Source organism: Cherax quadricarinatus, chromosome 30 (assembly GCF_038502225.1).
Source record: "Cherax quadricarinatus isolate ZL_2023a chromosome 30, ASM3850222v1, whole genome shotgun sequence".
Taxonomy (NCBI): Eukaryota; Metazoa; Arthropoda; class Malacostraca; order Decapoda; family Parastacidae; genus Cherax; species Cherax quadricarinatus.
Window position 1 is genome coordinate 32,995,104 of NC_091321.1, and position 25,107 is coordinate 33,020,210.

The 25,107-nt window shown below is 43.4% G+C and overlaps 1 protein-coding gene across 1 annotated transcript in view; it reads left to right on the forward strand.

Annotated features, from left to right (window-relative positions):
* The first annotated feature begins 19,679 nt into the window (after positions 1 to 19,679).
* The window catches only part of LOC128692798 (uncharacterized), a 302,504-nt gene continuing 297,076 nt past the window's right edge, over positions 19,680 to 25,107 (forward strand). Inside the window, exon 1 of the mRNA XM_070090123.1 lies at positions 19,680 to 20,199. The gene's annotated coding sequence lies outside the window, so the exon portion shown is untranslated. The remainder of the gene's footprint in view (positions 20,200 to 25,107) is intronic.

The following is a 25,107-nucleotide window of genomic DNA, read 5'->3' on the forward strand; positions in this document are numbered from 1 at the left end:
TCATAACGAAGATCACTAAAACTATCTATACTTTTACTAAGATCACATAACATTTTATCTTCTCTAACTCACCCACCAATTTACATTCTCATTCACACTTACACATTTCATTAACCGAAATTACATCTCATCCACCAAACTCCTCCCTCATTCTCCAGACTTTACAACATTAGCACAAAAAAAAACTAACTCATACACTTATGACATGAGACAATACCATAACTAACACACTGACTAACTTTGAACTAACTTTGAACCAACTCTGAACATCACCAAAACACCACTGATCATCTTCAAAAAATACTCTGCACATCATTTGAACACCTTCAAAAAAACACCATCAAACACCACCGAATACTAACAAAACACTACTGATTACTACCAAATCACCACTGAATACTACCAAATCACCGTCAAAATCACCAGAATCTAAGTTTAGCATCACGAGCTAGCATCCATTTTATAGAAATTCCCTCAAATCACTATAACCAAGAACTTGATCCGAGGAATTGGAGTCTTTGTATTATCGAGAAAACCTTGATCCAAGGAGATGGAGTCTTTGTATTATCGAGAAAATCTTGATCCAAGGAGATGGAGTCTTTGTATTATCGAGAAAAATTTGTTCCGAGGAATTGGAGCAGGGAATTTGGGATGCAAGTGGGAGTCCATTTTGAATGCTTACCCCCAGAGGGGGGAACCTCAAAAATTTGATCCGAGGAGATGGAGATCATAAGAAAATGAAAAAAATCGGAAAAAAATTCGGGGAGCGGGGGTGGGATGGGGGGTGAAAGTGGAGGGGGGAACCTCAAAAATTTGATCCGAGGAGATGGAGAGCACAAGAAAATGAAATTCAAAAAAAAATTGGGATGGGGTGAAAGTGGGAGGGAGAACCTCAAAAATTTGATCCGAGGAGATGGAGATCATAAGAAAATGAAATTCAAAAAAAATTTGAAAAAAATCGGAAAAAAATTCGGGGAGCGGGGGCGATCCGGACGATGCTGCAGAAGGCGCTGCAGAAGGCGCGGGCGTGCGCGACGGACGGGCGCGAGGGGCGCGGGCGGACGCGAGGGGCGCGGCAGGCGGGCGCGCGGGGCGCGAGCGGGCGCGACAGCCGGGTGCGAGGGGCGCGGGTGGGCGCGAGGGGCGGGCGTGGGGGGGCGTGGGTGGGGGGCGTGGGTGGGGGTCGTGGGTGGGGGTCGTGGGTGGGGTCGTGGGTGGGATCGTGGGTGGGGGTCGTGGGTGGGGTCAAGGTCATTAGCATATAGGAGTGAAAAAGGTCATTAGCATATAGGTGTGAAAAAGGTCATTAGCATATAGGTGTGAAAAGGGAGCCACTCAGAGGAGGGACCGCTCAGAGGTATGAGCCATACTGTGGGAGCCACTCTGCCGCATGAGCCACTGAGAGGAGGAGCCACTGAGAGGTATGAGCCATACAGAAGAAACCAGTACTACTTACATGTATATATATATATATATATATATATATATATATATATATATATATATATATATATATATATATATATATATATATATATATATATATATGCAATAAGATCACAGTAAACAGGTGATTTCAAAATATGCAAAACAACCACTCTGAAAGAATAGAAAAATTCCAAGCGCTTTCGTGACTACTCACATTATCAAGGATAATGTGAGTAGTCACAAAAGCGCTTGGAATTTTTCTATTCTTTCAGAGTGGTTGTTTTGCATATATATATATATATATATATATATATATATATATATATATATATATATATATATATATATATATATATATATATATATATATATATATATATTGTGTGTGTCTGTGTGTGTGTACTCACCTAGTTGCAGGGGTCGAGTCATAGCTCCTGGTCCACCTCTTCACTGGTCGCTACAAAGTCATTCTTCCTGCTCCATGAGCTTTATCATACCTCTTCTTAAAGCCATGTATGGATCCTGCCTCCTCTACATCACTCCCCAGACTATTCCACTTCCTGACAACTCTGACTGAAGCAATACTTTCTAACATTCCTGTGATTCACCTAAGTCTTCAGCTTCCAACTGTGACCCCTTGTTGCTGTGTTGCATGTCTGGAACATCCTGTCTGTCCACCTTGTCGATTCCTCTCAGTATTTTTTATGTCGTTATCATATCCCCCTTATCTCTCCTGTGCTCCAATGTTGTCAGGTCAATTTCCCTTAACCTCTCCTCGTAGGACGTACCCCTTAGCACCGGGACGAGTCTTGTTACAAACCTTTGCACTTTCTCTAGTTTTCTTACGAGCTTGGCTAGGTGTGGGTTCCAAACTGGTGCCGAATACTCCAATATAGGCCTAACGCACACGGTGTACAGGGTCCTGAACGAATCCTTATTAAGATGTGAGAATGCTGTTCTTAGGTTTGCTGGGAGCCCGTATGCTGCAGCAGTTATTTGGTTGATGTGAGCCTTAGGAGATGTGCCCGGTGTTATACTCACCCCAAGATCCTTTTCCTTGAGTGAGGTTTTCAGTCTGTGGCCCACTAGACTGTACTCCGTTACTCCGTCTGCGGTCTTCTTTGCCCTTCCCTAATCTTCATGGCTTTGCACGTGGTGGGGGTTGAACTCCAGGAGCCAGTTGCTGGACCAGCCTGCAGCCTGTCCAGATCTCTTTGTGATTCTGCCTGGTCCTTGTCCGACTGAATTCTTCTCATCAACTTCACATCTGCAAACAGGGACACTTCTGAGTCTATTCTTTCTGTCATGTAAATCACAAATACCAGAAACAGCACTGGTCCTAGGACTAACTCCTGTGGGACCCCGCTTGTCACAGGCGCCCACTCTGACACCTCGCCACGTACCATGACTCGCTGATGTCTTCCTGACAGTTATTCCCTGATCCATTCCAGTGAGTTCCCTGTTATTCCCTGCCTGGTCTTCCAGGCTTTACACTAATCTCTTGTGTGGAACTGTGTCAAGCGCCTTCTTACAGTCCAAGAAAATGCAATCTACCCACCCCTTTCTCTGTTGTCATACTGCTGTCACCCTGTCATAGAACTCCAGTAGGTTTGTGACACAGGATTCCCCATCCCGACATCATGCTGGCTGTCGTTGATAAGCTCATTCGTTTCTAAGTGCTCTGCCACTCTTCTCCTGATAATCTTCTCCATGACTTTGCATACTCTACATGTCAGTCACACTGGTCTGTAGTTTAATGCTTCCTGTCTGTCGGCCTATTTCGATAGATATGTTAAAGATTGTTATTAGTGGTACATATAGGACCTCTGCTCCCTCTCTCAGGGCCCATGGAGAGATGTCCGGCCCCATCAGCTTTGAGGTATCTAGCTCGCTTAGCAGCCTCTTCATTTCTTCGTCGGTTATATGTATTGTGTCCAACACTTGGTGGTGTACCCCACCTCTCCATCTTTCTGGAGTCCCTTCTGTCTCTTTTGTGAACACTTCTTTGAATCTCATGTTGAGTTCTTTACATACTTTGCGGTCGTTTCTTGTTGTCTCTCCTCCTTCCTTCCTCAGCCTGATTACCTGGTCCTTGACTGTTGTTTCCCTCCTGATGTGGCTGTACAACAGCTCGAGTCAGATTTGGCTTTCGCTGCTGTCATTTTCGTATTGTCGTTGGGCCTCCCTTCGTACCTGTGCATGCTCATTTCTGGCTCTAGGACTGCTCTCCTTATTCTCCTGTGTCCTTTGCCTTCTATAATTCTTCCATTCTCTAGCACACTTGGGTGTGCTGCACCTTTGGGTGAATCTCTACACCTCTGGGTGAACCAAGGGCTTATCCTGGCTTTCTCGTTCTTTCTGTTCCCCTTGCGTACAAACCTCTCCACAGCTTCCTTGCATATTGTTGTCACATATTCCCTCATCTCGTTTACTGACTTTCCTGCCAGTTCTCTGTCCCACTTAACCCTGTGCACGAAATTCTTCACAACCTGTGTAGTCCCCTTTCTTGTAGTTTGACTTCATTCGTCCTGCCTGTCCTGCTCGTCCTGCTCCCCTCTCCACTTGTAGCTCTAATATGTATTCGAATCTCAGAACCACGAGATCACTGGCAGCGAGGGGTCTTTCATATATGATGTCTCAATATCTGCACTGGATGAGCCAGTCTTGCTGGTTCATCCTCCCCTCTCTCTCTGATAGTGTCCCTTGCGTCTTGGTACATGAGGTTTTCCAGTACCACCTCCATCATCTTAGCCCTCCACGTTTCTGCGCACCCATGTGGCTCCAAGTTCTCCAAGTTGATTTCCCTGTGATTGAAGTCACCCATTATCAGCAGCTTTGCCCTGCTCGCATGAGCCCTTCTGGCCGCTTCAGCCAGTGTGTGAACCATCGCTCTATTACTCTCATCATACTCTTGCCTTGGCCTCCTGCTGTTCTGTGGTGGGTTATACAATACTGCAAGTACCATCTTGGGACCTCCAGACTGAAGTGTTACTATTATGTAGTCTCTTGCTTTTTCTCTGTCTCCTTTCTCCATCTAATCAAAATCCCATCGCTTTTTGAAGAGCAGTGCTATTCCTCCACCCCTTCTGTTCCATCTGTCTTTCCTCAGGATCTGATATCCAGTTGGAAAGATGGCATCTGTTACAATACTTGTGAGCATGGTTTCTATGATAGCTATGATGTCCGGTGATGCCTCTTTGACTCTTTTGTGCCACTCCTCTTATTCGTTCTTCCATCAGCGTTCGTGTACTATACCTTGTGTGTGTGTGTGTGTGTGTGTGTGTGTGTGTGTGTGTGTGTGTGTGTGTGTGTGTGTGTGTTTATGTGTGGGTGGGTGGGATTAAATTATGGGGAATCAAATACAAAATGGGAGTTGACACATTTACTTTTTGCTGATGATACTGTGCTTATGGGAGATTCTCAAGAAAAGTTGCAAAGGTTAGTGGACGAATTTGGGGGGGTGTGTAAAGGCAGAAAGTTGAAAGTGAACATAGATAAGAGTAAGCTGATGAGGGTATCAAATGATTTGGATGAAGAAAAATTGGATATCACATTGGAGATGGGGAGTATGGAAGAAGTGAATGTTTTCAGATATTTGAGAGTTGACGTGTCGGTGGATGGGTATATGAAGGATGAGGTTAACCATAGAATTGATGAAGGAAAAAAGGTGAGTTGTGCATTGAGGTATATATGGAGACAAAAAATATTATCTATGAAGGCAAAGAAGGGAATGTACGAAAGTATAGTAGTACCAACACTCTTATATGGGTGTGAAGCTTGGGTGGTAAATGCTGCAGCGAGGAGACGGTTAGAGGTTGTGAAGATGTCCTGTCTAAGGGCAATGTGTGGTGTAAATATTATGCAGAGTATTCAGAGTGTGAAAATTAGGAGAAGGTGTTGAGTTATAAAAGTATTAGAAGGCTGAGGGCGGTTGTTGAGGTGGTTTGGTCATTTAGAGAAATGGATCGAAGTAGAATGACATGGAGAGCGTATAAATCTGTAGAGGAAGGAAGGTGGGGTAGGGGTCGTCCTCGGAAAGCTTAGAAGGAGGGGGTAAAGAAGGTTTTGTGGGCCAGGGGCTTGGACTTCCAGCAAGCGTGCTTGAGCGAGTTAGATAGGAGTGAATGGAGACGAAAGGTTTTTGGGACATGACGAGCTGTTAGAGTGTGAGCAGGGTAATATTTAGTGAAGGAATTCAGGGAAACCGGTTATTTTTATATAGCCGGACTTGAGTCCTGGAAATGGGAAGTACAATGCCTGCACTCTGAAGGAGGGGTTTGGGATATTGGCAGTTTGTAGGGATATGTTATATATCTTTATATATTCTTCTAGACTATTGTATCTGGGCGCCTCTGCAAAGACAGTGATTATGTATGAGTGAGATGGAAGTGTTGAATGATGAAAGTATTTTTTTTTATTAACACACTGGCCGATTCCCACCATGACAGGGTGGCCCGAGAAAGAAAAACTTTCGCCATCATTCACTCCATCACTGTCTTGACAGAAGGGTGCTTTACACTACAGTTTTTAAACTGCAACATTAACAACCCTCCTTCAGAGTGCAGGCACTGTACTTCCCATCTCCAGGACTCAAGTCCGGCCTGCCGGTTTCCCTGAATCCCTTCATAAATGTTACTTTGCTCACACTCCAACAGCACGTCAAGTATTAAAAACCAGTTGTCTCCATTCACTCCTATCAAACACGCTCACACACGCCTGCTGGAAGTCCAAGCCCCTCGCACACAAAACCTCCTTTACCCCCTCCCTCCAACCTTTCCTAGGCCGACCCCTACCCCGCCTTCCTTCCACTACAGACTGATACACTCTTGAAGTCATTCTGTTTCGCTCCATTCTCTCTACATGTCCGAACCACCTCAACAACCCTTCCTCAGCCCTCTGGACAACAGTTTTGGTAATCCCGCACCTCCTCCTAACTTCCAAACTACGAATTCTCTGCATTATATTCACACCACACATTGCCCTCAGACATGACATCTCCACTGAAAGTATATATATATATATATATATATATATATATATATATATATATATATATATATATATATATATATCGTGCCGAATGGGTAAACCTTGCTAATTTTGGCTTAAATAGTAACAATCTTCTTGCCGAATAAGGCAAGTGAAAATTTGTGTATGCAATAATTTCGCAAAAATCATTCTGAACCTAACGAGCAAACTATATTTGATTGTGTTTGTTTATTCTTAAATTATTGTAAACTTATTTAGTTGGATTAGACTAAATTATATTGAGCTTGTTAAAATAGGGAACAAAATTATTACTTTTTACACAAACATAAATGAAAAAAATATATATTTAAACGTATAAATGAGTTCTTGCTGGTTGACCAATTTTACCCGTTCGGCACGACATATATATATATATATATATATATATATATATATATATATATATATATATATATATATATATATATAGATAGATAGTATTGTAACCATGAACGAGTGGTATTTAATCAATAACAACACTGCAACTAGCCGGGGGATCGAACCCTTGTTGTTTTAGCTCGCCTCATAATGAGCGAAAATTCACGACGCTCTAACCCACTGGTCCACACAGTCCTACAAAGATTACGCACCTAGCAGAGCTAGGTGTGTGCTGATGGGTGGCTCACTGTGTGCTGCTGGGTGGGTTACTGTGCGCAGCTGGATGCGTCACTGTATGCTGCTGGGTGGGTCACTGTGTGCTGCTATGTGGCTTACTGTGTGCTGCTCGGTGGGCCACTGTGTAGTGCTGGGTGGGTCACTGTGTGCTGCTATGTGGCTCACTGTGTGCTGCTCGGTGGGCCACTGTGTAGTGCTGGGTGGGTCACTGTGTGTTGCTGGGTGAGTCAAGGAGTGCTGCTGGGTGGGTCACTGTGTGTTGCTGGGTGGGTCAAGGAGTGCTGCTGGGTGGGTCACTGTGTACTGCTACGTTGGTCACTGTGTGCTGCTGATTGGGTCTGTGTGTTGCTGAGTGGGTCACTGTGTGCTGCTACGTTGGTCACTGTGTGCTGCTGGTTGGGCCTGTGTGTTGCTGAGTGGGTCACTTTGTGCAGCTTTGTGGGTCACTGTGTTGCTGGGTGGGCGAATGTGGGTTGCTGTGTGGGTCGCTGTGTGGTGCTGGGTGGGTCACAGTGGGTTGCTGGGTGAGTCACTATGGGTTACTGAGATTCTCGCTGTTGGTTGCTGGGTAGCTAACTCTCGGTTGCAGGGTGGGTCACTGTGTACTGCTGCGTAGGTCACTGTGTACTGCTGCGTGGGCCAGTGTGTGTTGCTGGGTCGGTCACTGTGTGTTTTGCTACGTGGGTCACTGTGTGCTCCTGGGTGGTCACTGTGTGCTGCTGGGTGGGTGACTGCTTCTGGGGTGGGTCACTGTATGCAGCTGGGTGGATCTCTGTTGGTTACTAGGTGACTCACTGTGGGTTGCTGGGTGGCTCACTGTAGGTTCCTGGGTGGCTCACTGTATGTTCTTGGGTGGCTCACTGTAGGTTCCTGGGTGGCTCACTGTAGGTGCTGGGTGGCTCACTGTAGGTTCCTGGGTGGCTCACTGTAGGTTGCTGGGTGGCTCACTGTAGGTTCCTGGGTGGCTCACTGTGGGTTCCTGGGTGGCTCACTGTAGGTTCCTGGGTGGCTCACTGTAGGTTGCTGGGTGGCTCACTGTAGGTTCCTGGGTGGCTCACTGTAGGTTGCTGGGTGGCTCACTGTAGGTTGCTGGGTGGCTCACTGTAGGTTGCTGGGTGGCTCACTGTAGGTTGCCGGGTGGCTCACTGTAGGTTGCTGGGTGGCTCACTGTAGGTTGCTGGGTGGCTCACTGTAGGTTCCTGGGTGGCTCACTGTAGGTTCCTGGGTGGCTCACTGTAGGTTCCTGGGTGGCTCACTGTAGGTTGCTGGGTGGCTCACTGTAGGTTGCTGGGTGGCTCACTGTAGGTTGCTGGGTGGCTCACTGTAGGTTGCTGGGTGGCTCACTGTAGGTTCCTGGGTGGCTCACTGTAGGTTGCTGGGTGGCTCACTGTAGGTTCCTGGGTGGCTCACTGTAGGTTGCTGGGTGGCTCACTGTGTGCTGCTGTGTGGGCCACTATTACGCAGTGTGCAGCAGTAAAAAATATTGTATAAAAAATCGCTCCATATATAATGTCATTTTCCAGGTATTATTCTGAAACTGGACGCGTATTATTATTGCTGGCCATCCAGGCAGGCAGGAGAGGTGTCTGTGGAGTTAGTAGTAGAGGGGCGGTGACGGGGAGAAGTCACCATGGTTTGGACCTTGGTGTGAGTAGGTGGTTTGGTGAGTTTTTTTTTTTTTTGTGTGTGTATACTGTAGGTTATTTTATTATTGTTTAAGTGTTCTCATGTTTACTTGTAAGGCCCTAGTATGCAAAGGCCTGTTAAGTTTTGGGAGAGTACTGTATGGTGTTTTTGTCTGTTGGTAGACAGACCGGCCGAAAGGGGGAGGGATGTCATGGAGCCTCCTTGTTTATAAATCTATATATTTTTTGTGTTACTAGTAACGGAGTGCTAATGAGCTGAATGTAAACTGGAGTAAAGGTGATGCTTCAGAAGTTGAGCATCTGGCTCTCTTACCATCTAGTGGACTGAAGTTCGGTGAGCTGGTGGAATGAGGTATCAGATTTCCCAAGAGTATGTGTGTGTTTTTGGCGGTAATTACGTCAGTAAGTAAGTAAGTTTATTCGGGTATACACAAATACAGTTACATAGAATTATCATACATAGCAGCATATGTGTAGAGAACCTAGGATAACACAAAAAAGTCAGACAGAGTGACTTATTTCCATTGGGGTCCTTACTTATTTCCATTGGGGGGGGGGGTAAGCTATGCTAACATAAGGTTTGGGCGGTGAGGCCTTACCTATGTGATACTGGTGTATGGACTGTTGAGCGGTGAAGCCTCACCATTTTTGGGTCATGAATAGTGATCCTGTGTGTTTTGTGTGTTACGTTTCTCCAGGAGCCACCTGTTTTTTTTTTTTTTTTTTTTGGATCAAGTATGGTGACTCCAGGGTTCCTAGGAATGACGGTGTAGGTGAGGACCTGGGAGGCATCACTGATGAAGACTCCAGTGTGTTTTTCAAGGTCACAATCCCACTGACTAATTTTATATGTGACTTATTACTCGGTTTTGAAGTCTGGTAATTTTCTCTCCCGTGTTCTCCAATTTCTCCCAGTGGCGCGTTTTGCATAGCCAGTTATGCTTACTGTATATTGCTGTGAGAAGCAGAGTTGATACTGTATTTTCAATTTGTATTATTATGTACACTAATTTTTTGCAGTGTTTCTAGAGAGTTTATACATTTTTATGGAGTGCTTATTTCATATGTGAAAGCAGAGTTGTGTACTAATGAACAGTTATGATGTTTAAAAAGACAGTTTTTCCTGTTTATCGTAAGTTTCCTTGTATATATTTATTGTGCAAACATTTTATGTAATATGTACAGAGGTGCCCCAGTCAGTTCTTAAATTTTATGTCATGGATTGAAAATGCATCAACGTAGGTGTTTGGCCAACACAGAGTTGTAATGCTGCATTTTCCTGTTTATGTTTCAGGTACAGCTATAAAGCACGACTGTGGACTCATTTGGCGTAAAACCTAATCACTTTTACATTATACGAGTTTAACTTGGTCTGCGGATTAGCAGTGCTCATTGTAGATATAAACTTTACGTTAACAAATTTTTACTGTGTTTTTGTAAGTACAAGTAACTTGCACCAAGACAGTGCTTGATGCAGTTTTCTTATTTTTGAAGAATTTTGAGTTTCCCCAGACCTAAGGTTAATTTCCCATTTTCGTTTTTCCTTTGACTAGTTGCACCGGAGTGGGTCCAGCTAGCTGAGTGAGACCACTGGTTTGGGGAGGAAAATATTACGCAGTGTGCGACAGTAAAAATTTGTATAAAAAACGCTCTATATATAATAACATTTTCCGGATATTATTCTGTAACTGGATGCGTATTGTTGCTGGCTAATGAGGCAGGCAGGTAGGGGCAGCAGAGGTGTTTGCGAAGTTAACAGAAGGGCGGTGACGGGGAGAAGTCATCATGGTTTGGGCATTGGTGAGAGTACGTGGTTTGGTGATTTTTTTTTTTGTGTGTGTGTGTATACTTTAGGTTATTTTATTAATGTCTAAATGCTCTCATGTTTACCTGTAAGGCCCTAGTATACAGAGGATTGTTTAAATTTTGGGAGAGTACTGCATGGTGTTTTCGCCTGATGGTACCACTGTGTTAGTGAGCCAGTGTCACCTGGAGAATGGTGAGATTTATTGTAGTAGATTGTATATACGTTACTATTAATATATAAAATATATTTTTGTATAGCTGAGTTTTTGTGTCCTACTTTATAATAATAACTAATGTTCCACATTTAATATGTTGGTACATGATGGCTCTAGATTGACTTTTTTTTCAATGTAATTTAAATGGCCCTAGACAGCAGGTTGAGCAACCTTTAGGAGCCAGAACTTTTTAAGTTACGAGCACAAAGTTGTAATAGCCACTGTGTGCTGCTGGGTGGGTCACTGTATGTTGCTGGGTGGGTCACTGTGTGCTGCTGGGTGGGTCACTGTGTGCTGCTGGGTGGGCCACTGTGTGCTGCTGGGTGGGCCACTGTGTGTTGCTGGGTGGGTCTCTGTTGGTTACTAGGTAACTCAGTGTGGGTTGCTGGGTGGCTTACTGTGAATTCCTGGTGGGACATTGTGAATTGCTGGGTGGGCCACTGTGGGTTGCTGGGTTGGTCTGTGTGTGCTGCTGCGTGGGTCACTGTGTGCTGCTGGGTGAGACACTGTGGGTTGCTGGGTGGGTCACATTGCTCTCCTAGGTGTTACTGTGTGTTGCTCGGTGGATCACTGTGGGTTGCTGGGCGGATCACTGTGTGCTACTGCGTGGGTCACTGTGTGCTGCTTTATGGCTCATTGTGTGCTGTTGGTTGGGTCACTGTGTGCTGTTGGTTGGGTCACTGTGTGCTCCTGGGTGGGTGAATGTGTGCTTCTGGGTGGGCCACTGTGAGCTGCTGGTTGGCTCACTGTGATTTGCTGTTTGGATCTCTCTGTGCTGGTGGGTTGCTTGGTGGCTTTGTCTTCTGGGTGGGTCACTGTATGCTGCCTGGTGAGTCATTGTGGGTAGCTGGGTTTGAGATTTTTGCAATGTTTAGAATTCGTAGAACAGGCGAAGTATTCACAAACACTAATCTCAGATCGAATTAGACTCGAACCCGTGGCCTGGTGGCAAAAGGTCTCGCTTCACACGGTGAGGGTCCGGTTTCGATTCCCGGCGAAAGGTGTGGAAACATCGGAAGTGTTTCCTGACACCGGTTGTCTATATTCACCCATCAGTAAAATGGGTACCTGGGTGTTAGTCGGCTGGTGTTGGACGCATCCTGGGGCAAAACTGACCTAATTTTCCTGAAATGCTCTGCATAACAAGTGGCTTTCTATATAATAATAATATCTCCAGATTACCGGTCATAGAACCCTTCTCAATTTGACTAAAGTTAAAATCCCCTATTATTACATTATCATATGTAGAAGCCCTAACAATTTCGTCCCATTGAAGTCTCCGTTTGTCGCTTTCTAAGTTTGTGGGTCGGTAAATTATACGTAAAATTTTGTGTCTAATTCATCGTTTTTTACGTTTTTATGCAACACTTTGTCAATTCCTCTCAGTATTTTATACGTCGTTGTCATGTACCATCTATCCCTCCTTTTGTCCAGTGTCGTCAGGTTGATTTCCCTCGTTGGACATATCCTTTAGCTCCGGGACTAGTCTTGTTACAAACCTTTGCATTGTCTCTAATATCCTGACTTGCGTGACCAGGTGTGGGTTCCATACTGGTGCTGCGTATTCCGATATGGGCATGACGTACACGGTGTAGTGTGGTGAATGCTCCCTTACTTAGATGTCGAAATGATGTTCTTAGGCTTGCCAGGCGCCCATATGCTGCAGCAGGTATTTGGTTGATGTGCCTCTCAGGGGATGTTTTCTGTGTTATGTTCACCTTAAGATGCTTTTCCTTGAGTGAGGCTTCAGACTTTGACCCTCAAGCGGTCTTTGCCCATCCCTTAGCGTCATGACTTTGCACTTTGTAAGGTTAAACTCCTGGAGCCATTTGTCGGACCAGGATTGCAACCTGTCCAGATTCCTATATAGTCTTACCTAGTCCGAGGTACGAGGTTCTGACCAGAGCTTTGGTAAGATGGGGAAAGAAGAAGGATGGGTAAGGATGGAAATATGGGAAGGGGTTGGGATGGTGGTAGGGGAGGTAGGATTTAAAAGGTAAGTGGACTAACCACCTAGGCGCAATTTAAACAAGTGTGTATGTATTTTGTGTTATTCATGAATATATTAGATTCATAAGGTAGGTAAGGTATATTTCCTGACCATCAGTTGCACACAGCTATACCAGCTGTATACCACCATGCCACTGAGTTGGAAGGATGCATACTATCTGCAATTGCCCCTTTTTTCGCAAGAGGTCGGTAGTAAGGCTGCTGCTGCTGCAGGTGGTAGTTGCAGGGCGTTCGATGGAGATTGGTTGCTAATCTGGAGTTGTTTGGCTAAGCAGTTTCTGAGGTGGTGTCCTGCCGTAGGATGTTGCAGATGTTACAAGGTTAGTTGTAAGGTGTAGATTGATAGAAGTAAGTTTCCCAAAATTGGGGAAGATTTATCCTTGTTGTTGGACATAAAATGGTTCTGGTGGTATCCATTCTTCTATTTCTTCTGGGAGATCACTCAGGATCCTTGGTAGAGGGAAGTTCTCCTTGTGAATGAAGCGTCGGACTTTTTGTTGGTGAGTCATTCTTTGGAATCTGTGGTGGGGGTGGGTGTTGATGATATAGTCGGTGGTGTTCGATGGTTCTGGTGGGTTCTCTTTATCAGGTACATAGAGTTCCTGCATGTCATATAGTTGTCTCTTCTTTAGTTTCTCTTGCCTGACATTATTTGCAGCCATTCCCTGTTGTGTGTGCAGGTCTTCTATCCTGATTCTGCCTCTAAATCTGGTGCAAAGTGATAAAGCGGAGGGCTCTGTTCTGGACTCTTGGAAGCTGTAGCATGTTGGATTTAGTTGTTAGTGACATGAGTATGCAAGGGTATTCCAGCAGAGGTCTGATCATTATTTTATACAGGTGCTTCTTGATGTGGGAGGGCGATTCTTTGAATTGGAATAGTTGACTGAGGTGGGCTTTTGCTAGGTTCACATTTTTGGTGATGTGGGATGTGGAGTGAAGCAACCTGTCGATCTCATAACCCAGGATCTTGTTTAGATTTCTGATAGCGATATGTGAACATCTGATGGAGATACTCCTTTGTCTTCTATGGTTGATGCAAAACAGCCGATGGTGCTGATGAGGACTTGATTTGGGTTAGTCGTGATTCTCCATTTTTTTCTCCCAGTTACCTGTTCTTAGTAGTTCCTCGTTCATTTTCTCTATTGCTCTCCTGTGCTTGTTTGCACCAGATATGGGGGTGGATGAAACTACATGGATAACATCGTCTACAGATTGGGTGATGATGGTATCACTGAATTCAGGTTGTGGGAGGTCGTTTACATATATATTGGAGAGTATGGGGCTGAGACATGAGCCCTGCGGTACTCCAGCTGTTGCTGCCTTACCATGGAAGGTGGGAATGATGCTTCTACCTGTAAGGAAGTTGTATATGAGCCTGAGAAATGTCCAGTTGTAGTCTGGGAGGTCTGCGAGTTTGAATATAAGTCCATCATGCCACAGGCTGTCGAAGGCTTTGTGTACATTTCTAGATGTAATTAGGGTCAGGTTCCCTTGCTTCCTCGGGCTGTCCGCCGCATCAAAGATGATATAGCATGTGTGCCGCGGTGGGACCTGAAGCCAAACTGCTCTTCTGTAAAGAGGTGGTTGAATTTCTTGTAGTAGTTCAGTCTGTTTGAGATGATTTTTTCGAAGACTTTGCCCGTGACTTCGAGTAGGGAGATAGGCCTGTAGTTCTCTGGTTTCCGGTTGTCCTTGTTGGGTTTTGCAATGAAAATTATCTTTGCTGTCTTAAATGCCACATGGAAGTGTCCCGACGCAAAGACAGCATTGAAGGCATTCACCAGAGATATCTTGCAGTTACGGGGAAGGTACTTTAATTGTTTTGCTGTTATGCCTAAAGGGACAGGTGCCGTATTTCTCATTCGGCCAATGACTTGGGTCATCTCCCTGAGGGTAAGTGGTCTAGTGAGAGGGTGTTCGCTTTCGAGAGATGTGTCAGTTAACGGTATTGGGTGGAAGTCTTCCAGGTTTTCGTCTCGCCAGTGGTTGACCTACTGGTAGTGGTTATTGTTAAATCTTCTACTGTCATTGTGTGAGAGGATTTTCTCCTACACTTCGCCCATCAGCTTAGCTTGGTCTTGCGGGTCCTTGAGCAGGGTAGTCACTACCTCACCGTTTTCTTCGATGAAGGAGTGTGTGAGGTGTTGTGAGGATGTGTATTTAGCACCTACTAACCTACGGATCTTACTCCAGAACTGTTCTGGACTGTGCTTATACTGGTTAGCTTGGAGTGCCAGATATTTCCATATTTCTCTTTTGTGCTGGGTGATTAGGGTGAGTAGTATTCTCTTCATCCTTACTAGTACCTCCCATGTGGGTTGCCCTGTTCAGAAGTGACTGCTACACTCAGCTTGGTAGTTATTCATGCTGTCCTTAATTTCCCTTGTTGGTAGATCTTGGAGGTTGTTAGTTCGCAGCATGCTTGTGTGGCCTCAGTCATTCTGTCGTGGAGGGAGTTGATTGCCTCATCGATTGCAGTGGAGGGTTAGTTCTCAAGAGAAATAGTATGGTCGTTTTCTAGGTAGTCTTTGAAGGGGTTAAAGTCTAGTGTTTTTAGGTTGGGTTTGGGGGTGAGTGGGAGTGCCGAACGGTGTACACTGGAACTTAATTATGATGATAATGTGGTCTGAACCGACGTTACCGCCTGGGAAGACTCTGCAGTGGAACACGTCACAGTCCCTGTTGGTAAGTACTAAGTCGGGTGTTCCTGGATGGGGCCCACAAATGATATAAAGAATGGGCCTTGGAACGATAAGTTTCTTGCTGCCATTATTTTGAATAGTTGTTCTCCCTTGTGGACACCTTCTGGTTGGGCGGCGCCACAGTTGAAGAGAGCGAGGTGATGGGTGTTGAAATCCCCTGCTAAGACTGTAGGGACATTTCTACTGATTAACCGGCTGTCAGGGAAGAAAGTGACCTGTTCCCACTATAAGCCATCCATATGAGGTTGACAGTTCTATTGCTAAGATGTTGTCCTCGTTAACATGGATGTTACAGAAGTCGTGTCAATGCTTTACTAGGATGGCCACCCCACTAAAGGGCCCTATGGATTTCTCGAGGGTTGACTAACCAAGTAGTTTTATATGTTGATCGGTTCTGGCTGCTGTTTCATTTAGAAGGATAATGTCCGGATTGTGGTTGCATAGTTCTGTTTCAAGGAGGTAGCGGTTGTTGAAGAAGTGTTGGATGATGATTTGGAAAATTGTGATCCCCATTATTTTGCGTGTTTAGCGTTGGTGCTGCGTATAGGGAGTTGTTGTAATAGGAAGTAGCTGCCTGGAGTGGGCATGCTCTCACAGCTGAAATGAATGGGGGAGGGGGAGCTGTAGTCCTGAGTGGTTTTCTGAGAGAAGAATGATTGGTCTTCATCTGGTGTGGACCTGCCCCCACTGTTGGAGGGCAGGTCCACACCAGAAAACCTGAGTGGTTTTCTGAGAGAAAGGTGGTTGTTTCTCATCGATACTGCTGGTACCGGTAACGTTGAGTGACGAATCAGACTCGTCTTCTGACACTAGGGACACGTCGGATGTCTTGTTCCCTAGCCTCTCTGGGTCATCATTCTTGTCCCCATCAGAGATGGGAGACATTGGGTTCTCTTTGTGGGAGGGTACGATGGAGAAATGGGCTGGTTCCCCAGCTGTTGCCTCACTCGGAGCAGTAGTGGATCCAGAAGGTTCCTTGGGGTCAGCCTCTATGACGGCGAGATGTGCATCAGTGACTGGCAAGTTCAGGGGTCGTAACTTTCCTGCTTGGGGTTGATTGGTTAGGTGTGGGCGCTTAGGGAAGGGGACTCATAAATGAGTGCACTGAAACTGGGATGATAATGGCTGATGCTCCATTTGCTACGAACAACTCGTTGAGGAGGGTGGAGAGGAGGTGGTCATCGCCCTTTGCCAAGTAGGTGGCCAGCATGTATATAGCCATGCCCTTCATTACCCCTTCTAGGATGGCCCCTGGAGAGATTGGGTAGGAGGGTGGACCTTAGGCTTCGTGGGAGCCTGGGTTAGGGGGGATGGGTGGGGGGGTCCAGACATTGTTGTTTGTAGAGGAGGCAGTAGGAGCCCTGCCAGAGCTCGGTAGATTGGGGAAAGATTCTTGGGACAGTAGGGGAGGTGGCTGTGCAGCGGATTTCTTAGTAATTGCCAGTTTCCTGTTGTCCAGTATTTTCTGAACTACCGATTTCCTGGTGGGGCAGCTGGGGAAGACAGCCAAGTCAGCTTGAATTCTCTGCTTTATCTTCACGCCATCTACATACAGGTACACCTCCGAATCTATTCCTTCCATCATGTTGTTCACATAAACCAGAAACAGCACTGGCCCCTAGGACTGACCCTTGAGGAACCTCGCTCAACACATGTACCCGCTCTGATACTTCGTCATGCACCATCACTCATTGGTTCTTTCCTTTCAGGTATTCCCTGATCCATTACAGTGCTTTTCCTGTTCTTCTAGCTTTTGTGCCTTTGTAAGCCTTTTTATAGTCCATGAAAATGCAGTCTACCTACCTCTCTCTCTCTCTCGTTCTCTCCCTTCTGTCTTGTTACCTTGTCGTAGATCTCCAGTAGGTTTGTGATGCAGGATTATCCATTCCTGAAACCGTGCTGGTTATAACGAATGAGCTCGTTCCCGTCTAGGGGCTCCACTACTTTTCTCCCGATAATCTTCTCCATGACTTTACATACTACATATGTTAGTGACACTAGTCTGTAGTTTAATGCTGCCTTCTTAAAAACTGGGCCTACATTTGCTGCCTCTGCTAGTTGTTCGGCTTCAATAGATTTGTTGATGATTGTTGTAAGTGCCACACCCAGTGCCTCTGATCCCTCTCTCAGGACCCATGGAGAAATGATGTCTGGTCCCACCACCTTCGAGGTATCAAGTTTGCAAGGCAGTTTTTCACCTCCCCATCAGTTATGTGTAGTTTCTCCAGCACTTGCTGGTGCTTTCTATCACCTCTACCACAGAGAATACCTTCCAAAATCAATTGCCGAGCTCTTCACATGCTTCCTGGCCATTTCTTGTGAGCTCTCCTCCTTCCTTCCTCAGCCAGATTATCTGGTCCTTGACTGTTGCTTTTCTCTTGATGTGGCTGTATAACAGCTTTTAGTCAGATTTGTCTTTCGATACTATATCATTCTCATACTGTTATTAGGCCTCCGTTCTTATCCATGTATAATCGCTTTTATCTATTCGGTGTAGCTCCTTATTTTCATGGGCCCTCTGTCTCCTATACTTTTTCCATTCTCTAGTTTTGGCCTCTCTACACTTTTGGGTGAGCCAAGGGCTCATTTTGGTGTTCCCATTCTTTCTGTTGTCCTTGGGTATGAACCTCTCCTCTGCCTCCCTGCACTTTGTGGTCACTATTCCATAATTTCATTTATTGTTTTTCCCTCTAGCTCTTTTTCCTACTGCACCTCATGCAGGAAATTCCGCATGCCTTTTTGTTCCTCTTTTCTAGTTTGGCTTCACCCGTCCTACCCCACAGTGTGTGCGTGTGTGTATGTGTGTGTGTGCACTTATCTATATATGGCTGCAAGACTCACGACATCATAATGGCGCAATTGCAGACTAACCATACCACGGGCGGGGCTTCAACCCGCGGTCAGATAGTCGTAAAACTCCAGACCGACGCGTTAGCTACTGGGCCATCTGGCTACAGTAAGATTCATTCAACTAGGTATATTTATACACCATACGAAGGTGTATAAATATACCTTGTCGGATGAATCATATTGTAGCCAGCTGGTCCAGTGGCTAAACCGTCCGTCTGGAGTTTTACGACTATCTGACTGCGGGTTCAAACTTCGCCCGTGTTATGGTTTATATGGCTGCAAGGTTCGATTCACAGCTCCTGGCCTCGCCTTATCGCTAGTCGCTACTGGGTCCACTCCCTCCCGGTTCCAACCGCCTTGTCATTCCTCTTAATGGTGTGAATCCTCCCTCTACTTCACACACTGTGTGTGTACTCACCTATTGCAGGGATCGAGTCATAGCTCCTGGCCCCGCCTCTTCACTGATTGCTACTGAGTCCTCTCTCTCCCTGTTCCATGAGCTTTATCAACCCTCGTCTTAAAGCCTCCACTACGTCACTTTCTAGGTTATTCCACTGCCTGACAACTCTATAACTGAAGAAATACTTCCTAACATCCCTTTGACTCGTCTGAGTCCTCAACTTCCAATTGTGACCCCTTGTTTCTGTGTCCCATCTCTGGAACATCCTGTCTTTGTCCACCTTGTCTATTCCGCGCAGTATTTTACGTCTTTATCACGTCTCCCCTGACCCTCCTGTCCTCCAGTTTCGTCAGTCCAATTTCCCTTAACCTTTCTTCATAGGACAATGTACTCACCTAGTTGTACTCACCTAGTTGAGGTTGCAGGGGTCGAGTCCAAGCTCCTGGCCCCGCCTCTTCACTGGTCGCTACTAGTGTGTGTGTGTGTGTGTGTGTGTGTGTGTGTGTGTGTGTGTGTGTGTGTGTGTGTGTGTGTGTGTGTGTGTGTGTGTGTGTGACAGAGTTTGAGTAGCACAATATATTGTGTACTGTGTAGCACAATCATGAGTAGAATGTTAATTTAGTGTAAAGTGTAATATTAACACAGTGAGCTCATGAACTATGATGGGCTTAAGTTAAGATAATTTTTAATTATAATTTACTTTCATCAAGGAGTTAAGTTAGTTTAGTTGTGAACTGCGACCAACGTAAGTGAGAGGATACACATACGATGGTTGGTTGGCGTGGGTGGCTCTCGGCCAACCATTGAAGCGATACCTTACGTCTTGGCCAACCTCTAAGCCAATAGGAACATCAGTGGGGATGTGGGGGGTTTCTTAGAGGCCAATCAGCGGTGGGAATGAATGTCTCCATGGTAGCATTTCAACCAATAGCAGCATTTCTACTACAGAATATTGTTTTCTCTTCAGTTTCAAGTTACAATGTGTGTTGGCTGCACCAGCTCTGGATTATTTACCATCATAACTGAAATTTTTTTATTTAATTGCGACATTTTCTTGTGTTACCAAGTCATCGTGGCCCTTAGAGTGCTCATCTAACAGGCAGTTTCTCTAAACCAAGTAAGAAATCGTGAAAAAACATGGAGATAAAATTAGTGCATGGGGGGCATACGTACGCTTTTCCACAATTAACCATCTTTACTGTTATCAAGCAAAAAGAAACTATAAAGAATATTAAAGTGGCAAAAAAATTCAGGAGTTCTCTCTCATTGGGAATGTGTAAAAACAATCATAAGACACTGAATAAACATAACTCGCTTCCTGTGCTTTTTAAAGATAATATTTATCTTATTTTTAAACCCTGAGAAGAAAGTGAAAGAAAGAAAACTCTTAACAGGTTTTTGAAGAGCCAGCGGTTGGAATGAGCTTCTCCATCCAACCAGCAACCTCTCCACTCTCCACCACCACAACCAAACTACTACCACACTACCAACTCAACATGGTACAGTGAAAGTTGCATTTCTGTGGTCTAGGAAAGAATTACTATAAAACCATGCATTTTGGGGTATGTGTTACGATTGTTTTGAAGTGCGATGCATTTTCTGGAGTGAATTAATATCGTGAACACTGTTTTAAAAGTATCGGCTGGTATCTTCAGTTTTTATCCACCGAAACCATGAAAATCGCCGATACCGACCGATACCTGAGCAAATCCGTATTATTATTAATATACACTCAGAGGCCACTTTATTAGGAATACCTGTACACTTGCTCGTTAATAGAAATATCTAATCAGCCAGTCAGGTGGCGGCACCTCACTGCTGAGAAATATGCAGACATGGTCAAGAGGTTGTTGTTGTTGTTGTTGTTCAGAATGAACATTAGGATGGGGAATAAATGTGAACTAAGTGACTTATACTGTGGAATGGTGGTTGGTGCCGGACGAAGTGGTTTGAATATATCAGAAACTGCTGATCTCCTGGGATTTTCATGCCCAACAGTCTCTTAGAGTTTACAGAGTAGTGTGAACAGCATGAAACATCCAGCGAGAGGCAGTTCTGGGGGGCGAAAACGTGTTTATAATGAGAGAAGTCAGAAAAGCCAGACACTTGATTTGTGCATGTGTGCATTAGTTACCAACTGTTAAATGCACTTGTCGATAGACACTTGGCCTGTTGTGAGAAGTTTGGTGTGCGTTGATGGCTGTGTCTACAAGATTTCCTGTAAAAAATGTAATCAAGTTTATTAGGATCAAACTGAAAAAAAAACCTTGAACTAAGATTACAACAGCATAAATATAGCTTTAGAAGTGGACAAGAGCTTAAAGCTCTGGTAATTCATGTGAGGGATTTTAACCATCCAATTGATTTTCAAACGGCTGAGGAAGTTATCAAGCAGGTTTATGGTTTACAGAAAAATAATTGAATAGAGCATCATAAAAAATAGTATTGATTTTATTATGAATATTAGTTTAGGGTTATACAAATTAAGTCCATTAATAATTAATAAAATTTAGGAACAGTTTAAGCTGTGTGTGACAGGTTCTTGACACTAACACTCGCATCATTCTGGGACGGGTGTAATGTCGTATGTGAGGTGATACCTCTGCCTTATAAGCCTTCTGCTGTTTTTTTTTTATTTTGACAAGTCCTTAATAATGTGATTAATAATGGAATTAAACTATTTTTTGACAATGATTCTTTTGCATATGTATAGGTTGTACCTTCTGCTTGTGGAGGCTAGAACACCAAACGGGAAGTAGAATGAAATTAGCTCAGAGGCACCCACACCACCGTATGTCCTCGGATCAAGGTAAAACACCTAGCTCTGCTGGGTGCTTGATGCTTGTAGGATTGAGTGGTCCTGTGGGTTACAGCATCTTGTGATTTTCGCTCACTATGAGGTGGGCCAAATTGATATGGGTTCGAGTCCTTGGCTAGTTGCAGTGTTGTTATTGATTACCACTCGTTCATGGTTACAATAATATATTTACTGATTGTGGAGGCTAGTACACCAAACAGGGAGTAGAAAAAAATTAGCTCGGAGGCACCCACACCACCGTATGTCCTCGGATCAAGGTGCTGGGTGCTTGATTCTTGTAGGATTGAGTGCTCCTGTGGGTTAGTGTGTCACGCGAGTTTCACTCACCATGAGGCGGGCCAAAATAACATGGGATCGAGTCCTCGGCTAATTGCAGTATTGTTGTTGATTACCACTCGTTCATGGTTACAATAATATATATATGCTGCTTGTGGAGGCTAGTACACCAAACAGGGAGTAGAATGAAATTAGCTCAGGCACCCACACCACCGTATGTCCTCGGATCAAGGTAAAACACCTAGCTCTGCTGGGTGCTTGATTCTTGTAGGATTGAGTGGTCCTGTAGGTTAGAGCAACATGTGATTTTCGCTCACCATGAGGCGGGCCAAAACGAGTCCTCGGCTAGTCGCAGTGTTATTGATTAAATACCACACACACACACACACACACACACACAGTTATATATATATATATATATATATATATATATATATATATATATATATATATATATATATATTCGTGCCGAACAGGTAAAATTGGTCAATTAGCAAGAAATTTAAAATTAAGTCCTTTCAAAAATTTTCTCATTACGTTTAAAGATATATATTTTTCATTAATGTTAATGTAAAAATTAATAATTTTGTCTTAATCGGCAAGAGAAAATCTGTGTATGCAATAATTTCACAAAAATCATTCTGATCCTAACGAGAAAAATATATTTTATTGTGTTATTTATTGTAAACTTATCTAAAATATATTTAGCTAGATTAGGCTAAATTAAATTGCGCTTGTTATAATAAGGTTAGGTAAATTTTCTAAGGTTCTGTTGGTACAAAATTATTAATTTTTACATTATTATAAATGAAAATTGTTGAAAAGAACTTAATTTTAAATGAGTTCTTGCTAACTGACAAGTTTTACTTATTTGGCACGACATATATATAATATTTGTGTGTGTGTGTATATATATATATATATATATATATATATATATATATATATATATATATATATATATATATATATATATATATATATATACACGAGTATATATTCATGGGGAAGTTTAAATGAATCTCTTCTGTGTAAGCCATGCGTGCCGTAAGAGGCGACTAAAATGCCGGGAGCAATGAGCTAGTAACCCCTTCTCCTGTATAAATTACTAAAAATAAATAGAAGAGCTTGTAAAACTGAGCTGTTTGAATGTGCATGGATGTACTGCAGATGATTAGAAATAGATGATTACCAGTGGTATGAATGAGAAGTTGGATATTTTGGCTATAAGCGAAACGAAGCTGAAAGGGGTACGGGAGTTTGTGGGGAGAAATATTTGGGATAAGGTCAAGAGTACCTGAGAGAGAGCTAAGAAAGGAGTAGCAATAATGTTGAAGGATCATTTATGGGAGGAGAAGAGGGAATATAAATTCAAGGATTGTTTGGATTAAAATAAGGGTTGAATGCGATAAATGGGTTATAATAAGTGTGTATTCAATTTGAGAAAAGATGAATGTAGACGAGAGAGAGAGAGAATAATTGTGGTAGGGATCTGAATGTTAAGTGGGAGAAACGGGAATATATGGCGTTGTAGGTAAGTTTTGGATGCCAGGGGTAAATAATAATGGGGGACTTTTGACTGAACTTTGTATAGGAAGAAGTTTGGTAATTGATAATACATATTTTAAGAAAAATGGTTAAATATACATATGATATAGGGCGTAATGACAGTAATTTTTTTGGCTATGTATTGGTGGATAAAAGCCTGATAGGTACACTTCAGCATGTGCATATTAATTGAGGGGCAACTGATATATCAGATCATTTTATAGTTTTAGCTAGTGAGAGTTAAAAGTAGACGGAATACAAGGCGAATAGTTTCAGAAAGTAAGAAAAATGGACTAGTGAGAGTATAGACAATGAGTCTGATGTGGTATGAGGTAGAGTTAAGAATGTAGTGTTATTGTTTAGCAGAAGTTTGTGGATATAGGAGGGTGGTTGTGGGAGGGAAGAGGTGTGATTGGTGGAATGATGACAGAGTAGTCAGAGAGAAAAGTTAGCATAGGTTTGCTACACTGCCTCTCAATGATTATCTTCTTACTTCTACTAATGGGCCCAGCCTCGTCTGTCATCAAAATTTTCCCCCTTACCTTTACAGTACAAGTCTCCATTCTGTTCCTTCACATTCATATTGTTACAGACTATGGATCAGAACTTTGCCAGATTGAGGGACTGGCCACGTCCAAACTACACCTTCCAGAATGATGCATTGATTACATAGTTTTTAGTTCTCTACTTTGTATTCGACTGAAGAAATTTACTGCGTAGGGCGAAACGTTTCGGAATCAAAATAATTACCTGTTGCACATGTTTTGTTTATCATCTTGGTGCCAGGAAGGTATTAAAATATCGGTGAGGACTTTTTAAGGAATTTGACCTTATGAAGGTATTATCTCTAATTCCTGGACCTCTTAGAAGGGTTGAGTTTTTCCTCTTAAGGTCGCTCTAGAAAGCTAAACAACAGCCGTTTCGTCTATTAAGGGTTTAATGGTAAAACTAATGCATCTTGTATGGCTGGAAGTACACGGAGCTGGTGTTTAGGGTACGGGGAATACCTTGCTCGGATGACGCAAGGACCGATAAACAATGTCAAATCTATAGCTGCTTTATACTCAGCAGTGAGCTTTTCTTTTTATGCCTCCGGTACTGAGAAAGATGTTTAGGTTACCATTATCTATCATGGATTTTTCTCACCTGTTAAATTTATCCCTAGTAAGCATACCTGGGATAAATACACTTTCTCGTCACAATTTCTGTCTTCTAGTTTTATTGATTTTCTCGTGCCTGCTCGCCGCTTCACAGACAGTTATTGTTATTATTATTATTATTATTATTATTATTATTATTATTATTATTATTATTATTTATCTCTCTGAGAATGTAAACAACTTTCCGTTTCACTTTTACATTACGACAGAGATTTTTGAAGCTCGCTAGTTAGTATTGTTAAATTCTTGAATTTCAATATTTTAAATGTCTCATATACTCTTGTAAACTGAGAGTTTTTCTCATCCGCTTAATTCAAAAAGAATAATTATATTACTTCAATAAAATGGAGGATTTTCAGTGAACTGAATGGAGCAATGTTTGGAGCAATGTTTGGAGCAATGTTTGGAGCAATGTTTGGAGCAATGTTTGTAACAATGTTTGGAGCAATGTTTATAACAATGTAGCAATGTTTGTAACAATGTAACAATGTTTGGAGCAATGTTTGTAACAATGTTTGGAGCAATGTTTGGAGCAATGTTTGGAGCAATGTTTGTAACAATGTAACAATGTTTGGAGCAATGTTTGTAACAATGTTTGTAACAAT